Source organism: Neomonachus schauinslandi, chromosome 7 (genome assembly GCF_002201575.2).
Source record: "Neomonachus schauinslandi chromosome 7, ASM220157v2, whole genome shotgun sequence".
NCBI lineage: Eukaryota > Metazoa > Chordata > Mammalia > Carnivora > Phocidae > Neomonachus > Neomonachus schauinslandi.
In genome coordinates, this window is record NC_058409.1 from 26,600,494 (window position 1) to 26,624,068 (window position 23,575).

The window sequence follows — 23,575 nt, forward strand, 5'->3', positions numbered from 1 at the left end:
CTGGAAACAGAAGTTTGGCAGAAGCATCTCTACCAGGGAGAGCTGGGTAGATAGTCCTGGTCTCCCTGTGCAAGCAGGACAGCTGAAGGCTAGAAAGGGTACCCCGCTGGGACATTGACAAGCTGGAATCGTCTTCTTCATTTCCCATGTCAAGGGGTCAGAGTCTCCAGAGGGACACAGAGAGGGTCCTGGGCCTTCTTATGGCCACAGGCATGGCTCCTTCCGTGTGCTTTCCAGAGCATAGGGTGTGGGAGAGTGATAGCTGGCTGGGGGTCACTTGGCTGCCTTGGTCATTTTCTTGTGTTGGGAAACTGAGGACAGAATTTCTTTATCTGAACTCCCCTGTGACATTGGATGCAAAGCGTTGTGTGAACTTCTCTGGGGAGAGGGTCCATACCTCTCCTAGATTCTCTTGGGGATCCCTGGACTCAGTCATGTGAAAAATTAGAGTTTCCTAAAACTTTTTAGTTAAACCAATTTCTTAGGTCTTCAACTTCAGTGGGAGCTATAAAGCAAATGACCTTGCTTTGTTCTACCAGAACAACTCAGAGTTGTCCTCAGCATCTTTGTCTTCCCTGGTTACTCTCCTGGTGGCTGCCATTACCCCAGGCATGCTCCTGGAAGGTTGGCACCCAGGAGAGGGTGTGTAGGCTGGGTGCACAGGGGCTGTGTTTGTGTGTGAGTGTGTGTTTCCTTCTGCTGAGTTGGCACCTGGGTTGGAAGAGCATTTAGATTTGGATCCAAGACCATTTTTTTACCTTCTTCCCCCATTTTCCCAAAAGAGCTGCCCAGAGAGCTGCTTCTTGGAGTGCATACCCATAGGAATAAAGAAACTCCTTCAGTTCTGTGCTGCTTTGGGGGCCATCATCATCCAGGCAGCTTAGGTCCATGACCAGTGTTCCCCGCTTAGCTTCCTGTCCAGGTCAGGGCCACATCTCCTGGCTTGAGGGGGTTTTCTTAGGAGATCGGAGCCAGCAGTGAATGCTGCAGCAGCCTCTCCTGAGCACAAGGGATGAGTCACATGCCAGAAAGGTTCTGACTGAGACGCGCCAGTGCCCCTGGTGGGAATGCCGGAGAACATTCATCGGGCGAGGGTGTGGGTGCTGTCACCCTCCTGAAGACTGTGCTTCACGTGGACACATGTGGACTGTTTATGAAGCTAAGAGGCTTCCTTAGCTAGGGTGACGTTTACATGCTATAAAAAGTCCATTAGCTAAGGTTCTCTAGAGACTGTGGGACCTAATCAGCGGGTGTCATGGAGGGAGCTGGAAATCCACAGGATCTTTGGAGACATGAGCCTCCCTGAATGAGAGGGTAGCTGAATGAATGTGTGAGGTGTGTGAGAGTGAGAGCATGCTGTCGTTGGGCCAAGCATTTGTCTTGTAAGGCTTGTGAACAACAGTTAGGCTATTTTTAGAGGAGTCTTCAGTAAACAGCCTTTTATTTTGACTGCCAAGTGGCATAGTCAAAATTCTCTATGGTAACAAGACAGCTTTGTTATTTTTGAAGATCAAAGTGTTTTAAAATACCATTCCCTATTTTTAAATCAGCTGTTCAGACAGCATTTTTGTTTTTGCTCTTTGGCTAAAGACTTCACCAGGTTGAGAATCAGTAAAGAGTTGACCTTTTCCTGCTACATTCTCACCTGAGCTTTAGGATCGTCTCTGCAGTCAGGCAGGACCCTTGGGCCCATCTGCAAATGGGCCAGCTCTGCTGGGTCCCTCTCCTGCCATGCAAAGGTCACCCAAGTCCCTGAGCCAGAGACGGGCACCAGGTTTGGTTGAAGCAGGGTCTCTGCTGCTCTTCCTGGACCACAGCGAAGCTTGGGTGACTCAGAAACCTCCTGGTCCAAAAGCTTTCCCTGATCACCTCATGCTCCCAGACCTCCTGGAGATTGTCCACCCTATGCTTCTTGGGGCTTACACCTGAGAATAATCAAACTGTGAATTCCCAGGAGCCAGCCATGGACCTCTCTTTCTGGGGGCCTTTTTCCAACCCATTTGCTGGACAGGTAGAAAATACTCACTGATTGAATATCTGATGACATTATCCCAAACAGCCCAGTGTGAGGTGGTGGGAAGCCATAAAATGACACCTTCGATCTGGGAAAAACAGGAACTTCAGAACAAGGGATCCTGAGCATGAATCCTGGCTCTTCCACTCACCCACTGTATGAGCTTGGTTAAGGGACCCCAATTTGCTTCTGAGCCCCAATTTGCTTACCTATAAAATGGGGATGATGATAGGCGCATCGCATGGGTTGTTTTGAGGGCTTTGTAAAAATAATGATCATTAAGTTGTCCTGTTCAGCGTACGTCTGTGAGAACAAACTTAAAACAAGTGGATTTGAATCCTGGCACTACCACTCCCCGCTACTCAGAGAGACCAAGTGACTTGCAGGTTACCTCCATAAATGGTGTGCTGTCACCTCCCTCCTAGTGATGTCCCATGTCCCATGTGCTGGGCTGAGCCTCTCGGTGGTGATGGTCATGTGATCAGCCTTCTCTGCCTGCCAGTTGGGCCGGCCAGAGGAGGCGAGACCACCCCACGTGGGTGCTGCCTGGCCCCTGTCAATGTGTCGGGGCTGCAGTGACTTTACCGTGATCCTCCCAGTCCGGGTTTGGGGAATTGGGAGCAGCAGGGCTGAAGCAAGCTCCCCCTTTCCCAGGCAGGCCCAGGAGCCCACCCTGCCTCTTGATTGCTAGCAGGCCTCAGGACTGGCCAGGCTGTGGCGCCCCGCTCAGCTCTGACCTGGGGTGGGGTGGGGGCCCGAGCCCCCGTGGTGCCCTGCTTGTCTCCACAGCCCGGTCAGGGCCTGCTTGTCGCGCCCAGGGGCTGCCCCATGTTCCTCGGAGTCCCCAGCCGAGCACACCGAGTTATGTAATGCTGCTGAGCCAACATTTACGAGTCGCAGCCAATTTGCTGGTCTCTAGTTACACTGTGCAGATGCTCTGTGTTACGGTTGCCTTTTGTCTCGGAGGCTGTAAGCAGATAGCATAACTCCGCTTACCATTAGACGTTCCGCAAATCATCTGGGCTCGAGCGTGCCATAGCCAGACAGTTCATTTATGCTGCAAATAGTATGATTTGTAAAGTAATAAATTTCCCGTCTCTCTGCCAGCAATAAAGTACAGCAAGCAGGCGAAGCCAAAGCCCTCCAAAAATACACTGGCTCCCAGTGAGACCTGGAAGAGAGTTCTGTCAGATTCTGTCTCTCTCCGTTCCTGCCTTCATTGGATTCTGGGAAATCAGGTTTGGGCCATAAATCCCCTCTCCCATCTGGGTGACTCTGGGCTCCGGCACGGACTTGTTATTAGCATGTGTAATTGGCCCCTACCATGACACATTTGTCACTTCCTGGGCCCACTAACGGAGATTGGAGCGCTGGAGAAGCCCTCCCTCTCGGTGCGCTGGGGGAAGGGGACAAAGCTGTTGGGCCTGGACAGTCATGGCGGTGGGCGGGTGGGTGCTGGTGGGAGCTTCTTTCAGCCTCCTGGGAAAGCATGTGAGGGCGTTGTGTCTCGCTCACCGTGAAGGTGGCTGTTCTGAGGAGAAGGTCAGGGACAGAACTGGAATGAGTCTTAGGATGTCTGGATACCCCTTTCCTCCACGGTGACTGTTTCGCTGTTACTTCCTTTGGGCTGAGGTTTCCATGCTGGCCTTGGCGGCCCCGGAGGGGACAGTCTCCTTCAGTCGGACAGCGCTGCCACCACCTGCAGACACCTGGGGCGTTCACGGAGTTCTTGGTCTCGTGTTGGGTGGGGGTGTATAGTTTCACCCCTCCGGGGGGTGCACGGGAAGGGCCTGAGTGAAGAGAGTTTGCTGTTGAGAAAGTCGCTTCCCAAAGTCAGAGGCCAGTCTTGGAGGTGGGTAGTGAAAGTGTGGGAAGGAGGCACGGCTGGTTTTGTCTACACCACAGCCCTTCCACCAATGGGCCTACCCCTTTATCTCCTTCCAGCCTGAGTTACACCTAACGGCCCTCACGCCCTGCATTGCGTGTTGACCTTGGGCCCTTGGGCTGAGTTTGCCCTGAGGTGGGGGTTGTCATGAGGATTCAGGAGATGATCCTGCGTACACAGGTTTCAGCAAATGCTGACCAACAGTGCAGATTCCAGGCCTGCATTGGTTCCCTCCAGCCCACCTTCCAGGGTGTGTGAATCCATTCCCTCCCTGCCCCAGCTGGGCACTCCGGACACAGCCTCTGCCCTGTGGGTGGCAGCTTGGAAGGTGGTGTTTCCAGCCTGAGCCTGAAACCAGAGAGTCGGAGAGAGAAGTTTGTTGGAAAGCAGCGGGGGCGTCCAGTATGAGCATCAAGGGCAAGACTCAAGTCCTTGGACCTTGCTCTGGGGGAGAGTGGACAAGGGTTGTTGTGAATAGTTGGGCCATGTGGAGGAAGCTGCTCTTTGTAGCCTTTGTCTCTTTGGAGAGAGGTGAGGGCAGTAGGCAGAGAATGTGGTCAGGTCCTACTGGCCAGAAGACAGAGAAGAAAGGCTGCAGAGGAAGAAATGCTACTACATTTACTAGGAAGGATGACCTGAGGCTCCAGGCGGGGGGGGCAACGCAGGGGGGGTCAGGGGGTTGGGGGAGGGGCAGGAGTCCCAGGCGGGGAGACCCCAGACAGGGCTGCTCTCCAGCCAGAGCTGCAGGGCTGCTGACACACTGCCCCAGGGGACCAAGCCTGGCGCTCAGATTCCAGGTTGTCTGGACACAGCCAGAAGGGTCAGTAGGGATTGGTAGAGAGCCCCGTGGTTTCGGTAGGATGTTACAGATCACTCTTTTCCTTCCAGAGAAATGGCAGACGCTTGCTGAACAGGTGTGATGTGCCAGGCACGGTGTGAGTCCATACACACATTAGTATATGTATATATTCTGCAGTCCTTACAGCAGCTCTGTGAGTAGGCATTAGAATAGGGAAACTGAGTTTGCGTACATTTTCCCAGCTGGGAGAGGAATAGAAACGGGGCCCCTGGTCACTTCAGAAACTTGCACTAGGTCATAAGCTCTGTGAGGCCAGAGCCCAGACCGGCCCTGCTCCCTGCGGGCGGCCCAGTGTACAGCCAGGTGCCTGGCACACAGCCCGACTGAGTGAGTGAGCCCGTGAGCATGCCTGTGGGCCCGGTCTGTGTGGTTCTGGGGCTGGGGTCCCTGGGGCTCCACCTGGCGGCTTTCTCTGCCCCGTGGAGGCCCTCGAGCCCTGCCCGGGGAGTTCCGCTTGCCCGTGGGGAGACCTCAGGTTGACAACGCTTTTCCCTCAGCTCTTCAGACCCTTTAGGTCCTGAAGAAACTTTTGAGTCACGTGTTTTCCTTGGGTTTTGATGATTTGTGATTCATGTTTGTGAGGAAGGCAAGAGAGTGACTCATGCTGATTTAATAAGCCTATGAATCTTTTCAAGAAGCGGCCGAGAAATCGCCGGCTGGCGGCCCACTCCCCCCGGGCTGCCAGCATCGAGTGCTCAGAAGTCAGCAAGTTAAACAAGTCTGCAGAAAATTCAATCTCCCCAGCATTATTTTCCTTATTTGAGCTAATAGCACGAGGCGCCTTTCTTTTGGCACTGTGAGGTGCACCAGGGGGCCTGTGGAGAAGGAAAGAAAATGCTTGACGTTCAGCAAGTTCCTGAACGTTCGATGGTGATAAGAGGTGCCGGGACCTCCCAGGGTTTAGCTTGTGCCCTTGGAAGCAGCTGGCGGAGCCTCCTGGGGAGCCGGCCCTGTGCCCCAGCACCTAAATGATGCAGTAACACGAGCGAGGCTGCTTCTCTGCAGAGTAATGAGAACAAGGCTGATGGCAGCCATGCTGGCCCCTCTGGGCCGTGTCAGGACTAACACACCGCGGTCAGGCCCGCTGAGCTCAGGTTACTTTTGATAAACAAGTGAACGTAAAATGGGGTGGCCCAGAGGAGCAGGCCAAGGTGGCAGGGTGTGTGGCGTATCACACAGCTCTCAGGTGACTGAGAGGATCCCTGACATCTAGTAGGTTTGGACGCGGAGGTTAGTCCTGATGCTCGGACGTCTGCTCCAGAGCGCTCAGGCGTACAGGCTGGGGAGAACCTCCCGAGATGCAGCAGGTCAGCATCTGTGTAAGGGTCTGGTTACCACTGGCAGTCTGTCATTTGGGAGCTCTGACTCCTTTCTGAAGCTCCTGCAGTCCAAGGGAGGGTGTGGGGTGGATAGGCCATGGGAGTGGGGACCCCATTCAGATGGAAGAGACTTCCTAGATCTTGTCTGCTTTCCGAACGTCCTTTAGTGTTCCCTCCCCATATTACTGAGCCCCTAGTGGTTAGTTAAGCTCAGTGCCCTGGGACGCCTGCCCGAGCCTCCGTGTCCCTGGAATTTCTCTGGTCACCACTGAGTATCACTCGGGGACTGTGGCCACAGGTGGGCCCGCTGGGGTCTCGCTGGTGGTGAGCCCTGTGCGGCTAACTGTGGCGTGTGGTCTGTGGCTTTGTCTCCGCCGACCTGGGCTTTCTGTCACTCCCGGGGTTTAAGCTTCAACTCTATCCGCTCACTCAGCGGTCATTCTCCTCATTGCCTTCAAAATGGATTTTCACTTCTTCTCCCCTGCTCCAACCCCCCATACAACTGCCCTGGCATCCTGGATTTTTCCACTGTTAACTGTAGCTCCCCTGTGCTGATATCCATTGAAATTAGACCCAGAATCTAAATATGGCTTCATGAAGCAATGGGTGGGACATTTTTCTCTTCGGATAGTCCGTGGTCTTCAGGCACCCAAACCACCCAACTGTACCTTCTCCACTGTGATGCGTGGGGGGAGTGGGGTTGAGTCTGGCCAGAGGAACAAGGGTTCTGCCTTCCCGAGTCTGATACTTTGTTAGAGTGCAGACTCTCCTCCCCTCCTGTCCTCCGTCCTTGCATCCATCCATCCATCTATCCATCCACAAAGTATCGATTGAATGTGATAATGTATATAAAGCATTTAGCATCATGTGTGGCTCAATGAATGTTAGTTTTAGCTGGGCAGAACAGGTGAGTAATGGTACCAACTGGTGGATGGATGGTGTGAGAGCCGGTATCATCAAGCAGTCTAGCCTTACCCCTCGCTGCAGATGGGCATACTGAGGCCCAGAGAGATACAGAGACAGACTAAGGTGGCTAAGCCAAACCTAGGACCCAGGGCTCCTTCTGCTGTGGCATGCAGCTGTCATGCTGAGATGGGTGGTCTGAGAACACTTCCTGGAACGGGTGGGTCTGAGAGGAGCCCTGGAATGAGACCAGCAGCGGGAAGAGCGGCAAGTGCATGATGTGTTGGAGGGTGCCACCAGCAGAGAAGGGCCTGGGAAGTGGGAGGGGGACCCCAGCCAACTCGGTAGCATCATTTGAGGAGTCCTGAGAAGGCTTCATCGTCCCCAACTCATTCTTTCGCCAGCAGCAGATGCTTCTTTCTGGCACGTGCAAATCAGACATAGCGTCTCTGGCGCTGAAAGCTTGGTCTGCTTGCCTGACTCTCTGCTCCTGCTCTACGGGGACCCGTGGGTCCAAGCTGGATGCCGCAGGCCGGGAGCGGATGCTAACTGCACCCTTGGGGAGAGGAACCCCCTTCGGTCGTCATTTGCTATTAACCCCTTGCATTGTTTCCTAGGGCTGCTGTAACAAATGACCACAAACCTGGTGGCTTAAAACAACAGAAATTTATTCTTTCACGGTCATGGGGGCCAGAAGTTCAAAATCCAGGTGTTGGCAGCGTTGGTTCCTTCTGGAGCCTTGGAGGGAGCATCCGTTCCATGGCCCCCTGTAGCTTCTGCTGGCTGCTGCGTGCCCTGGGATCCCCCTGCTTGCAGTTCCCGCTCCTGCCTCCCCCTGCACGCCGCCTTCCCCCTTCTCTCTCTATCTCCTCTTCTTATAAAGACACTTGTCATTGGATTTAGGGCCCGCCAATTAACCCAGGATTTTTTCTTTATTTTTTATAAAGATTTTATTTATGTATTTTAGAGAGAGAGAGACAGCATGAGCGGGAAGAGCAGAGGGAGAGGGAGAGAGAATCACAAGCAGACTCTGCGCTGAGCACGGAGCCCGACGCGGGGCTTGATCTCATGACCTGAGCTGAAATCAAGAGTCGGACGCTTAACCCACTGAGCCACCCAGGTGCCTCCAGGATTTTTTCTTAATTACATCTGCAAAGATCCTGTTTCCAAAGAAGTTCACATTCACAGATTTCGGGTGGACGTGTTGAGGAGGGTCACCGTTTCATCCAATGTCCCCCTAGAGTGCTGTGAGAGTGTGGCTTGAGAGATAGGTCCCAAAGTAACTCGTGATGGACTAGGGAGATAAATCTGGTTGAGATACCTGCATTGGGGGCAGTAGGAAAATTCCCAGAAGCGTTTGGGCCTTGGATATGGATTTTGTTTCCCCACCCCGAGACTGAAGACTCAGGTCCAGCTTAGAAGTGACGATCAGAGGCGTATGGGCATTCAGTGGGCCTAGAGATAGAGCCCACCATGTTGGGGATGGACTCCTGTGACCACAGCCTGCTCCTGGAATGGCCCAGAGCAGTGCTGTCCAGTAGAATTTTCTGCGATGATAGAAATGTTCTTTAGTGCGTCTTTGTATCTGCTGAGATTTTGAAAAGACCTCATGCAACCGAACACCTCAGTTTTTACTTCTATTTAATTCTATTTAATTTTAATTAATTTAAACTTAAGTAGGCCTCTGTGGCTGGTGGCTGTTGTATTTGCCAGCACAGCTCCAAAGTGCCTCTGTCTGACCCTTTCCCCTGGTCTGTTCTTCATTTCACTATCAAAAATAAATTTCATCATAAAGAGCTTAAATTGCTTTTTTGCTTTTTTATGTGTGTAATGCTTAAAGTTTTAACTTTTGGCTGGGAGACAGGGGCCAGATGGCGTTGACTTGTTTTAGACCTAATACAAGAAATTGTGGCTTACTCTCTGGGTAAAATGGAAAGGAAGAGTGTTTTCCTGTCTCGTGGCCGACAGTTGCTGGGTAGTGAAGCTGGAGGAGCAGCGAGAGGGGCCACGGTGAAATCTGTCCTCACTGGCAGCGAGGAGGTTGTCTGGCAAGGTTTCTCAGAGCCGGGAGGAAGGGGTCCCATGTTTGAGAGTCTGTGAGTTGGAGGCGCTTTGCTCTTTCCCATGGCTCCTGGGGAGCCACAGATAAAGTTTAGATCTCACAGAGCTCTTTCCCCAAATTACTCCTTGTTTTCCTGCTTCCCCAGATGGATACTGTATACTGTCTTGCTTTAGAGTAAGGATATTTATTTTTGCACACTGTTTAGACATGATCTTAAGCAACACTTCATTTATTTACACGTTTGCATGTTTTTGACCCTTCTGGATGAAAAATCAAGTGTTTCTCTGCAAGCAGAACATCTCAAAGAAGGAGGCTCAGGGTGATGGGGTCCACATCAGCTGGACACCCGTGGGTTCTCAGCTCATCTTTCCCCTTCCTCCTTGCTTCTCTGTGGCGTGTGCTAATCCGACACAGTGGCTCTGGGGCCGGAAGCTCAGTCCATGTGCCTGCCCCTGTGCTCACGCTCCATGGGAGCCCGTGAGTCAAGGCTGGAAGTCACAGGCCAACGCAGCAGAAGGTTCAGGAAGGCAGGCAGATGGGCTGCAGCAGGAGGAGAGCGCTCGGGGTCATGCTCACAGGGTGCTGCATACTCATAAGACACAAATGCGGGATTTAGAGGTGAGGAGGCTGATGAATGTTGCTAGGCAACCTTTCCTCTGGGTCTGGAGGTAACCTAATCTCTGGGAGCAGCCTGGTAGGAGGGCCTTCTTGGGACAGAGCTGAACTTCTGCTCCTGTACCCGCCTGGCCTGCCTCTGGGAGGGGGCGGGAAAGGTCAGCAGAGCCCCGTCCATGTAGAAGCTGCCTGGAGGAAGGATGCATCCGTGGATTCTGTATTTGTTCTGTGCTCTTTTTCTTACATTTATGTCTACCTTGCCTTATGCAAAAGAGATCTGAGGTGCTTTCAGAAATACAGATGTGGCAGCAGGATAAACATGAAGTTAGGGGAGAAGCTGAGCAAAGGGAGAAGAGGGGTGAGGACAGGGGTATGACTGGTCAGGCAGCAAGTACTTAGTGAATATTGACCACGTGTCTGACTCTGGATATAGCAGTGAGCACAGCAGCCGTGGGGGTTCCTGCTTTCTTGGAGCTGACAGTGCTCTAGGAGAGGTGTTTGTTTTTGTTTTATAAAAAGCCACAGGTCCAGGGGCTCTTATGAGCTGTAGGTTTGGCAGTTAGACCCTGAGCCTCCTTACTGTCCCAAACAAGCGGGGTGGGGGGGACGCAGTGATGAGGGGCTGGGTGTATTCTCAGCGTTGCTTTGGTTACTATAGAGTAACAGTAATGAGCTTCATCCTCCTCTTCTGGACATGCAACCCATGGCACGGGCCCCCTTCAGCCCTGTGCAGAGATCTCCCTGGCCCCACGTCACTGCTGCCTCATTTCAGATGCCGGCCTCCTGGCTGGGTTCACAGAGTCAGCCCAGATGTCCTGGCCAGCTACCCACAGTGAAGGGCTTGCGCCCCTGGGCCCTGTGACTTCTAGAGCTCTCCCTACATCCTCCCCTGCCATGTCTTAGGCTAGACGGTCCCCTCTCCTTCGAATGCCTTCATCTCTGTTATTGAAAACTATCTCCATAGTTTTCACTGTCCCCCCTACTGGCGGTGGGTCATTTGGTGCTCGCAGCCACACCTGTGAGCCGGCCGTGGTTTCAGTCGGCTTAGGAGGAAAGGAAGCAGAAGCTGAGAGCGCTAGGTAGGCAGTTGAGGTCCCATAGCTCTGTGACTCTGAACCCTGTCTGTGGCTTTCTCCAATTTGGTATTCGTTCCCATGCTTGCTATGGCAGGAGCCGGCTTGCTCCTAGACCGTGGAGGAGACGAATCTGTCAGCCCCTCGTATCTCTTCGGGAGGCATGCAGCACTTCATCACCCCCTTGCGTTGGCAGGATGGGGTCTCCCTTCATTCCATGGAGGGGTGTGTAGGGCAGTTATTGGCATCTGGGAATCCATCCTTCCAAGGCAGCCATTTTGTTTGCCTTTTTGTTCGTTCGTTCATTCATTCATTTATTCATTCAAAAAATATTTCTTAAGCATGCCAGGTACTGTTAACCACCTATCATCCCTGCCTACAAGAAGCCCAAAGTTCATTTGAGGGGGAAGCATCCGTACGTGTGAGGTTAGGGGCCGAGTGAGAAAGGTGGGAGTATGACTTAGTACAAATGCTAACCATCAGGCTAAATTTGTCCTGACACGTACAACCAGGTCATATGTTGTGGTCCCAGAGTTCCCCTCATCCTCTGCACCTTCCATATGGCTCTTTCTATTTGAGCAAAGTTCACTGTAATGTGCAAGCGTTCAGAATGCAACACGCTCTGTAGAAGTTAGCCATACAAAAGCAAGAAAGGCCTCACCTCCCTTGTTCTTGGATGCATACTTCTATTAATGCAACCTTTGTTTGAGGCAGCCTAGTGTTCTAAGACAGCCTACGACAGGTAAGCCTGCAATACCAACCTCTTGTACAAGCTGTACCTTCCCAAGTGCTTAGAGCTATGGGGCCCACTTCTTCCTGAGGAATGCCAAGGGAATCTTTCTTACTGATGAGAGGGCAAGTTCCTTGTGTGTACCCCATTAATCAGTGTGACTCACTCTGTGTACACAGCAGTGCTCTGGGGTGGATTTCAATGTTTTGATCCCTCTTTAAAGAAAGTAACCACAGCTATTCCACTTATGAATTCTGAAATACCCCTTTGCAGCCATCGGGGTGAGGGATGATTGTTATTGTTCCATGCATCTTCTTGAGATAGAGACCTGCATAAGTAAAACCATACTTCTGTTTTCCAAGATCCAAGGTACCAATCCCGGGGACTGTCAGGCGGGATCAGGGGGCAGCACTTGGGTAACATTCTCAGATTTGGTAAGTGGCTGGCCTGCTGATAGAGGAGATTAAGGTGCTTTTGATCTCCTTGCCCCTAATGGCAATATCTCTAGTTTTAAAAGTGAATCGGGAAAGTCTTCCTTTGAACAGCCAAGAGATTGCTTCGGGAAGAGCAAGCCCTCCTCTAAACAGCTTGTCTGGGGAGTGAGGCTGCTGAATTGTAAATGTAGTTACATGAATTTTTCCTTCCATTTGCTTAAGATCGAGGGTTTGGCCCACAGATCCACTAGTTGATGATTCACAGTGTCCGGGGGCTCCTTACCCCCTCCCCAAGTCAGACTGTATGTGGAGGCTGCCAGTACATGAGGGCTATCTCTAGACAGTCAGATCTTGTCTCTGCATTTGTCCAAGGATCTATCCGCAGGCTGGTCCTGCTAGGGACTCTGCTCTGCTGCAACAGTCTGAAACTAGCCTTAGCCCTCAGCCGGTTATTTTGGGTGGGTGGACGTGAGGAAGGCACCCTTGAAGGTGGTAGGTTTATATAAGATATCCTGATGAGATGAAGTGGGGGAGTAGCACTTCCTTCCTTCCTTGTGCACGTGTGCGCACGCGCGTGCACGTGCGTGTGCGTGTTCTCTGGCCCTGGTTCTCTGGTGTCTGGAGAGCTGTAAGAATGAGTCAGAACTTAGATGTCAGACCATCAATGTAAGGAAGTTTAACATTTAACCCCTCACTCACTCCTTTATGAAATGGAGGTAACAGGTGTAAACCCCAGAATCTAGAGTGATTGGCTTCAGGTTCTGGTTCTCTAGTTATTAGCTCGGTGGCCTTGGCTGAGTCATTATGTGTCTCTGAGCATGAATTTCGTCAGCTGCCAAACAGTATCTAGTTCAGAGTCATGAGAAATGAATTAATGCATAGAAAAAATACTGCCTACTTTACCTGTTGTGCACTCAACACATGGTTGTTGTTATGATTAATCTAGGGTTATTTATTCTTTCATTGATTGTGCAGAAATTCCTTACCTCATTACCATTCATTAGCTGTATGTACGAGGAGCTGTGGGACTAAGGGAGAAAAGTCAGATTTCATTTTAATTTCATTACAAAAGAATAAATGCACAAAAAGTAAAATTGTGTCTAAAAGCATATAAATACATACCAAAAGAGAGAGTTTATTAGCTGTTAATACTTATATTTAATGAGAGCTTCCACCTGGGATGTGAATAGTTGCAAGATAAAATTGCTCCCCCCCCAACAATAAGAACAAGCCAGACATTTTATAAGATCATGTATTTTAAAGTCTGTCAGAGAGCCGAGGACACAAGGTAACCTAAAAAATAAAAATCCAAAGGGCGGCAGCCCCTCCAAGGAGATGGAACACATGATTGTTCCACCTTGGGCAGAGCAGCTCAAGGAGAAGGTAGCCATATAGAAGCGAGTAAGAAGGAAACAGCGGGGATTGTAATGAATTTTTAAGAGCCCAGTGTGGGCTAGTATAACAGTTTAGAATTCTTGGAAGCCCCAAACCCAAGAGGTGTCTACTTGCTCACTTTTGTCCATGGGCCTCCACTGAGAGCTGACAAGGAAGATTGGGGGTGAGGCAGAAGAATAGAGAAAGAACTCTCTGCAGGACCTGCCTGAGTCTGAGTTAAAGCAAGAGGAACAATAAAAACCCTTCCATGCTCCTTACCTTCCAAGGGTAAGAGGTAGGGGTTATCTGCTGGGGGAGGAAAGGAACACTGACCTTTCCCCTCCCAATGGCAGAGGTACACAAGGCCTGTCTAGCACTGAGGCTAGAGCAGGAGAACCAAGAAAAACCCTTTTGTGCTGAGAAACCCTCTCAGACCCTGAATGGGAAGAAGTCAGTGGTCGCCTGCCCAAGCTCTGGATTCTGCACTGAATATGAGATAGTGGTGATCTCAGTATGGGGGAAAGGCAGGGAGCTGAGAGCGATCCTCTCTGAGCACAGGTAGGTACAGCTGCCCAAGTACGTTCTCTGAACGCTGGGCCAGGCAGCAGTGTACCCCTAGGAAAGGAGCGGGACAGCTGAGAGAGACCTCTTCTGCAGCGCAGAGCATGCTGAAAACATAGGTGCTGTCGGAGCATTTAGAAAAACTCTCTGTTACTTTAGCTTCGCCCGAAGTATGGGGTACCACTAACTATGGGCAGGCTCATTATGGGATATGATAGGGCACTACTAAGAAAATTTGAAGCCTGTGGTACACAAAATATTACTAAGACAGTAACAACGTCCAAATCCAGCTCAGCTGCAGACTAGATACTAACTCAACTTCCCACATTAACGTCCTGATAGAAGAAGAGAATTCTCTATTTGGGGGAATATTTACCTCAGTCTGTACTATATTTTGCACACAACATGTGGCATTCATTATAAAGTTATGATACACAACCCCCCCCCAAACAATGATATAACTGCTTGTCAAGGATAAAATAATCAACCGAAGAAGATTAGAGTTGGCCCAAATATTAGAATTATCAAACAGGTATTGTAAAATAACTATGATAAATATGCTAAAGGATCTAGTGGAAAAGGTGAGCAACAGGTATGAACACATGGAGAATTTCAGCAGAGGTAAGGAAGCTATAAAGAAAAATCTCAATGGAAATGCTAAAAATGAAAAATAGGTTGTCAGGCATGCAAAAGTCTGTGGATGGACTTATTAGGAGATTGGACACAACAGAGGGAAGAATCAATAAACTCAAAGGCATGCCAACAGAAATGATCTACCCTGAAACAAGAGAAAAAAGAATGAAAACATGCAACAGAGCACCTGAGGTCTACGCTGCTATGCTGAAAGGTCTAACCTGCGTGGAATTGAAGTCCTAGAAGAAGATGAGAGAGAAAGGGCAGAAAAAATATTTGAAGAGATAAGAATCACTTTCCAAAACTAGTGAAAAAAAAAATCACAGCTTCAAGAAGCCTGAAGAACCCCAAGCATGATCATAGTCACATTGCTAAAGCAAAGGACAAAGAAAAAAAAATCTTGAAAGCAGTCTGAGAGAAAAGAAAAATCCCACATAGAACAGCAATGTTAAGAATGACAGTTGACTTCTCATCAGTAGAATAGAGATCAGAAGACAATAATGTCATCTCCACAGTGCTGCAAGGATCAATAAACAAAAACTAGAATTCTATATGCAGTGAAAATAGACTTCACAAATGAAGATGAAATATGGACATTTTCCTGATTGAAAGAATCAATCTCCAGGAGAGCAGAAAATGCTAAATGGGGTTCTCTGGGTTGAGAGAAAATGATTTCAGTTGGAAACCTGGTCCTAAGGAAGGACTTGTATGAATGAAGAATACCAGAAAGAGTCAGCAGCTCTATAAATAAAAAGTACTTTTAAGACTCTAAAGATAATTGGTCACTTAAAGTAAAAATAATAACAGAGGAACATGGGGGTTTATAGTCTTTTAGAACTAAAACCTTTGGCAACAAGAACACCAACAGTGGGAGGGTTGTGAGTGGAAATATATTGTCATTGAGTTCTTACATTGTTCATGAAGTAATACTTTCTGAAAATTAACTGTGATGAATTAAGAATAAGCATATAATCCCTAGAAAGCTCTTTGAAAATAAGATACAAGTAGGCATGCCTAAAATGTTAATAGAGAAAAGTTGAAATGAAATGCAAAAATGCTTATTTCATCCCAAAAATCCAGGATGGGAGTAACAGAAAAACAAAGGTCATAAAGGACAAATAATAATCAAACCCAAATTTGGTATATTCAAAATCAAAATATATAAATAATGGAATTAAACGTAAATGGATTAACCTTCCCAATTAAAAAGCCCAGAGATTGTCATACTGGATAAAAGTGTAAGAATATATGTGGTTTATAGGAAGTACAACATAAACATAAAGTCATGAACAGGTTGAAAGTAACAGTTTGGGAAAAGGTACCATGCAAACACGATGCATAGGAGAACAGGTGATGCTATACTAATTTCAGAACAGGTAGACTTCAAGATGATAAAAAGATAAAAGGGGCATTTTATAAGGCCATTAATTTATCAAAAGGATATAAAAATATAAACTGTATTTGTACCTAATAAACTCCAAAATACATGAAGTAAATTGACAGAATTAAAGCTGAATCCTAGCTGAAGAGTTTAAGACCCTTCTCTCAGTAATCGATAGGCTGAAAGATTAATGAGTGTTTGGAAGATCTGAACAACACTGCCAATGACCTAATGGAACTGACTTTTATAGAACACTCCACCCAACAGAAGCCAAATGCACATACTTCTCACGTGGACCTGGAGCATTCCCCAACAGAGATCACAAACTAGACCATAAAACAACTCTAAATAAATTTCTGAAGTTTTCTAAAGGCTGAATTTCTAAGTATGTTCTCTGAACAAAATGGAATTAAAGTAGAAATCAATGACAACAAGTTATCTACAAAATTCCTCACATATTTGGAAATTAACACACAATGAAATAACCCACAAGTCAAAGAAGAAATCTCAAAGGGAATTAGAAAGTACTTTAAAGATAGTGAAAAGGCGACATCAGAATTTTTGAGTGCACATATTTTAAAGGGAAATGTAAAGCTTTACATGCTTATATTAGAAAATAAGAAAGGCACACAATCAGCGGTCTTTGCACCTTAAAAAGCTAAGATGAGCTAATTAAATCATAATAAGAGTGGAAAGCAATGAAATAGAAAACAAATAATAAAGCAGATCAGCAAAGACTGAAGCCAGTTTGTTCAAAAGATTAATAAAATTGATAAACACTTAGGAAAATTTATTGTTTCAGAGAGAGTTTGAGCTTTGCAAGATAAAAAGTTCTAGAGATGGGCTACACAACAATGGTGAACTGTAGACTTAGAAATGGTTATGAGGATAAATTTTATGTGTTTTCGAACTAGAGTAAACAATTAAAAAAGGAAAAAGAAGATACAAATTACTAATATCAGAAATAGAGAGGACATCACTAAAGATATTTGAAGGATAATGAAGTGATATTATGAAAAACTTTATGCCAGTAAATTCAGTAACTAAGATGAAAGGGACAGATGACTTGAAAAACAGAACTTAAAAACCCAACAAGAAGAAAGAGAAAAATTTAAGCCTTACATTCATGAAAGAAATTAAGGTTTTTAAAAAAGATTTTATTTATTTATTTGACAGAAAGAGAGAGAGAGAAGAGCACAAGCAGGGGGGAGGGGCAGAGGGAGAGGGAGAAGCAGATTCCCCGCTGAGCAGGGAGCCCAATGTGGGGTTCAATCTCAGGACCCTGAGATTGTGACTTAAACCAAAGGCAGATGCTTTACTGGCTGAGCCACCCAGGTGCCCAAGAAATTGTCTTTATTATTAAACAGCTTCCCATAAACAAAAGTGCAGGCCCAGAGAGTTTGTCTTATGAATTCTTTCATATGTTTAAGGAAAAAAAAAAAATATCAATCCTATACATACTTTTTCAGAAAACAGAGTATTAGGGAATACTTCCCCACTTTTTGTGAGTCCAGCATTACTTTGATACCTAACCCAGAGGAGGAGAGTATAAGAAAAGAAAATTACAGGTCAAAATTCCTCATTAACATAGGTATAAAAATCCTTAAGAAAATATTAGCAAATAAAATCAATAATATATAGGAGAGGGTAAAGTAGAGTTTATTCTAGGAATGAAAAGTTGATATAATATTTAAAAACCAATCAATATACTTTGTCAATATATATTCATCAATGTAATTAACTAAGGGAAAAAGTTAGATTTCTGTAGATGAAGAAAAAGCAGTGGACACATTTCAACATCTATTCATGGTAAAAACTCAGCAAACTAGGAACAGAAGGGAGCTTTCTCAACCTCACAAATAGCATCTACAAAAAACCTACAGCTAACATATTGGTGACTGAATGCTTTCTTCCAGAGACTGGAGACAAAGTGAAGATGTTGCTCTCAAAACTTCCATTGAGCATTTTACTGGAAGTCTTAGATAAGGCAATAATATATAAGAAAAAGAAATGAAGAATATTTAGATTGGAAAGGGAGAAGCAAAATTGTCTTCACTGTGTGACATGATTTTGTACAAAACTCTAAAATATTTTAAAAATGAGTAGAATTAATAATTTATGTACAATACTAGATATAACCAAGTTATTCCATATCCTAGCAATGATCAATTAACAATGAAAATTTAAAAATAATATTTATTATAGCATAAAAAATCAAATACTTAGGGATAAGTTTAAGGAAAGATGCTTAAGACTTAAACTATGAAGCGTTGCCAAAGAAATTTAAGAATGTCTAAATAATAAAGAGACATACCATGTTTATGGATTGGAAGACTCAATATTATTAGTGGCAATTTTCCTAAATTCATCAATCCCAATAGAAAGCTTAGCAAATTTTTTTCTTTCACAAAATGATTTTAAAATTTATATGGAAAGGCAAAGCTTTTCAGCTAGAAAAGGCAAAAGGCCTAGAATAACCAAAACAATATTGAAAAAAAGTAAAACAAATTTGGAATACTTATCCTACCTTAGAAGACCGACTCCGTAGCTGCAGTAATCAAGACAGTGTGGTATTGATGAAAGGATGGATAAAGAGAAAAAAGGAACAGAATAGAATCTATATATAGATCCACAGATATATGGTCCAGTGAATTTTGGTCCTAGAATGTCAAGAAAATTCAATTGGGAAAGAAAATCTCTTCAACAAATGGTATGGAAACAATTGGATATCCATTAGAAAAAAAAGAATCTTGGCTTCTACTTTTTATATATACAAATTGATTCAATATGGGTCAATGACCTAAGCATAAAAGCTAAAGCAATAGTATTACTAGAAAAAACATAGGAGAATATTTTTGCAACCTTGGGCTACATAGGGAAAGATTCCTTGGAGATGTCACAGAAACCATGGGCCATAAAAATAAAACTTGATAAACTGAATTATATCAAAATTAAAAATCTGTGCTTATCAAAAGACAGTTAAGAAAACATATAGGTTAACATATATGCTAACCTATTGCTAACCCATAAGTTTGACAGAAGTGTTGGATCCACAATATATAAACGCTCCTACAGCTCAGTAATAAAAAAAACACACAATCCAATTAAAAATGGGCAAAATTATTTGGATCCAAATTTCCCTGAAGAAGATACACAAATGGCCAGTAACACCTGAAAAAGTGTTTGACATCATTAGGCAAAAGGGAAATGCAAATGAAAATTATGGTGAGTTATTCACTAGAGTTAACCACCAGAAGTTATATCCACCAGAGGGGTTGAAGTGAATTGTGGGAGGGGATGTGAAGGAACTGGAACTCTCATGCATTGCTGGTGGGAGTGTGAAACGGTATAACCACTTCGGAAAACTGGTACTTACTAAAAAGCTAAAGGTACATTGACCCTATGGCCCCACAGTACCACTCTCGGGTATTTTCCTTGGAGAAAATAAAATGTGTTTTTTCAAAAGTTCTTGCATAAGAATGTTCGTTGCAGCCTTATTCATAAAATTCTGAAACTGTGAAATAGCCCGCCCGTCCATCAGTGAAGAGTGAATGGGTAAACACACAGAGGTTTAGTTACACAGTAGATACTGAGCTGCAGAAACGAACACACGCAAAATCATGGATGAATGTCAAAAATGTGATGAGTGAATGAAGATACAAAAATGTGCGTATTATGTGGTCCATTTTTGAGAAATTCTAAAATAGGGAAAGCTAACTTACGGTAATAGAACTCATTAGTAGTTGATTCTGGGGGTGGAAAATTGAGAAGAGGTGTGGGGAACTTTTTGGGTGAGAGAAATGTTCTGTCTTTATATATATTCATCACAACTGATTGAACAGAACACTTAAGACCTAAGCATTTCACTTTATGTAAATTATACCCCAATTTTTTAAAATGTGGGATAAAAAAAATCATTTTTTACACTGAAATTGCAGTTAACAGATTTGAAGGTACTATATTTTAAAACAATCCATTGATATAACCATTTCTTATGATGGGAAAATGCTGTGATTGAACTATTGGAAACCTAATTTAAAATATTTAATGAGAGCTACATACTTTCATTCTGAAACCCAATCTGCCCATTCAGTGCGAACTTCAGGGAAGAGGCAGCTCCTGCCTGCCTCTTGGTGAATGTGCAGAGTGTCCACAGATAGGAGCTTCATCGGGATCTCTTAATTACCTGTTTCCGAATCTGGGGTTTAAGAAATGCTCTGCACCAGATTTCAAAAGCTGCACAGTCATCTTGGTTATCTCTTTGAGGAACCCTGTTTATCCCTCCCTCCCAGTCCATGACATCAAAGACTTGGTTTCATTGCAAAATTGTCTGGCACAATGGCGTCAGGCTGGCTCTCCTTGGGAAGAGTTTCGAAAACAGGGATGACTCAGACCTCCTCTGAGGAGCCTCTCAGCCACTTCTCTCCTCCACATGCCTCAGACCAGGGTGGCCAGGGAGACCTGGTTCCCATGGGAATGAGGACCAGCAGCCTTGCTGATATGGAAGTGGGGCTCTGCCAAGATCTGGGGCTAAGCCCTCCAGCTTGCCTGTGGGGAAAAAAAAAACCCTCGCAACCTAGGCTGCGGAAGGGAGGGCTTTTTTGCTTGCTTGTCTTTTTTTTTTTTTTTTTTTCCCCTGGTTGTTGTTGCCGGTTATAGTTTTCATTGACTGGGGAGTCAAACTGTACTCCTTTCCTGAACTGACAGAGCATGACTGGTAAGGGTCAGCTTTGAGTCTGGTCTTTGCCTTTTTTCATGCTTTCATTTGAGTGTGAGGGGGACATGACTGACATCCCTATCTGGTTCTTCGGGGAGAGGCTATTTCTGTCTGTTCTGCATCCCTTGTTTTCCTGGCTAAAATCAATTCGGCTTTTCTAAAATAATATAAATATTAATCTGTATACATGCTTTTAAGACGAAGGACATGCGTTGAATTTATTTGTGGACACAGATGGAACGAAAGGTTGTTTCCCCACTGGTTTCTCTACTCTCTAACATTGTTGCTTCCTGTGGTAACGTTTCCCATCTCACTAAATCATGCCACAGATGCAAAGTTTCAGTTTAATTTGGATTCTGGTATTATGCTTCCAGAGGTAAATGAAGACCCTGGCTTCGTAAATCTTTTTTGTTTTCCCACTTTTATTTTTAAATGTAGTTAGACCCAAAGTTTATGTCCATTTAGCTGACCTTTTCAATAGTGAGAGCTGTTTTATAAGGCAGCAGAAGTGAAAGTTATCAGCAAGGCTGGGTAATGTAAAGTATTTATGAATGAACGTGCAAAAATCAATCTGGGGGTATAAAATGTGGGGCTGTAGTCTGGCAGGACTGCTTGTGACTTGAGCCTTCTTTGCAGTAAGGCATAATTCATGCTGCTGTTAGCCCTTAAAACAGGAAATAATATACCCATTTAACTTAATCACAATTTATATTACATGTGCATATTTCTAAACAAATGTTGTAGATGGAGAGTTTGGTAGCAATAATATTTATGAATTACACTTTTAGTTAGCAAAGGAAATGTGTGACCTCTTACATTTGGTTTGACATTTGAATTTGGTGTTCAGTATATTTGACAGGGTGATGGATTCTCATTAGCTCAATGTATAAACAGGAAATGCTTCCTCGGTGAATGGTTATTAATGTGGGACATCCCTGAATTTGAATGTTTAGTTGCTTTTTCTGCTCCAGACTGTGAAACTTACTTAAGGTCTCTCTTTTAAAAAAAAAAGTAAAAAACAAGGTTTTAATTTTGTGTCTTGCAAACCTGAACAGTCTACAAATGCCCAAGCCCTGAGAAGCAGAAACTGTTGAGAAACTGGTGGCCCGGAGGAGCCCTGGTGGCAGACGCCCCCCTCATGGATTTTGCTCGCCTTAATTTCTAAATACGATAACCTATAGGAATTAGAACACGACGTGGGGGCAGATTTGAGTAAGCTCATACTTAACCTTGACCCATACCAGATTACAGCAGTTTGTGCAAAACGGGAATCAGAACAAATTTGCGATGTGGCTTAAGGCAGCAATTTCATGGTGAGTTTTTAGCACTAGCTTGGTATTCTGCCGTGATACCCTGAAATGGAAGCCGGAGGGAAGGGCGCGGGAGAGCGAGGAGAGACATCTGACTTCTGATGGGAATGAGCAGAAACCAGGCCAGTGGGCCGGTGTCCGCCATGGGCTGGGGGCCTGTGCGCAGCCCCTTCTGAGGAATGCTTAGAATCTAATTAGGAGTCAGTGAGAAATCCGGAAAGTGAAGCTGGCAGGCCCTTAATCTGAATTTCAGGTCTTCAGAGGGAGAAAGTAGCGTTTTTATTGTTGGAGGTCAAAGTTTAAATTTAGTTTATATCAGATTACCAAAATATGCTTTTGGTAAGGTTAGATTCTCATGCTCGGAGAGTCGGACTGTAATGAAAGCAAACAGGGCCAGAGATAATCCCATTACAGATGAACTCTTCACTCGAAGCTCAGCCATTTGGGAACCATAATAACACAATCTCAGCAAGAAGATAAAGGCTGAGCGGGCAGAGCTGAGAAGGAACCTCGCTGACCACCCAGTTTAACATAGCCCCTTCCCCTCCTGGCCCGCCCTGCCCTGGCTTTAGCTTACAGCGCATCCCTGAATGACTCCGTTTTTCTTCTGCTTCCCCTACTAAAATGTAAGCCCCCCCGAGGGCAGAGATTTCTGTCTGTTTTGTTCGCTGCTCTGTACTCACCATGTGGATCACAGCCTAGCTCCTAAGAAGCACTCCCTACATACTCGTTGAATGAGTGTGGAGAAGCCTTATTTCCTTCGAGCAGAAAGCAAAGACGTTTAAAGTCAAAGATTTTGAAACTAGGGTAGGGGGCCGGCCCCTTTGGATTTTAGGAGTAGCAGTGATTGCCCTGGAAGGAGGAAGGTGTCATCATTCCTGTGGGTTCTGGAAGGTAAGCTCCAAGTCCCAGACTTGTCCATGAGGGAAGGAGCCATATCTGCCCTGGTGCCCAAAGTCTTGCACCTAGCTATGGCTGCTCAGTAGCTAGGTATCGAGCTCGACAGGATCAATGAGGAGTTGTGTTGGAAGAACCCTCACTTGTCTGTCTGGAACATACTGTCTATTCTTCGCCTACCCTCTTAGGAGCACGAATCAATATAGGCTGAGCCTGACCCAGTGAATACCTCCAGGGGCATGATTCTCCTGAGCATTCACAGGAGCTGCACCAAGCAGGTCCCTGTCGTCCTGGTTGGGGATGGACCATCTGATGGCTGACAGAAGGGACCGGCAGGACCTGTCTGTCCTCAGAGCCAGCTTTGCTATTCCTGGGTAATTTAGGAGCAGAAGCCTCACCAAGGCATTCCTGGGTTTGAAATAAAGTGTCACCCTTTTTGACTAAGGATGTGCGTGTGGGAGAACCACCCTCCTTCCTTCTTCCTCCTTTACAAATAATGGGAAATAGACCAACCCCTATGCGTCTAATGAAAATAACTTGCAGACTGTCCTGTTTCTTCCTTCCCCCATAGAAAACAATCCACAAACTGTCCTCTTCTGTTCAAATACTCCCTTAAGAATATTAATAGGGGTCACTATTTTCTTTTGGTCTCTCAAAACTTCACATTGTGGATTGGTCTCATAAGCCCCAGATCCCAACTCTTAGCTCCCAGACCCTGGTGGTATTATCGCTCTGCCAGACCCCAAGGCGGGACGGCAGAGACTTCTGCAGCAAAGACCAGCTCTGTGAACCAACAGTGATGCGTCAT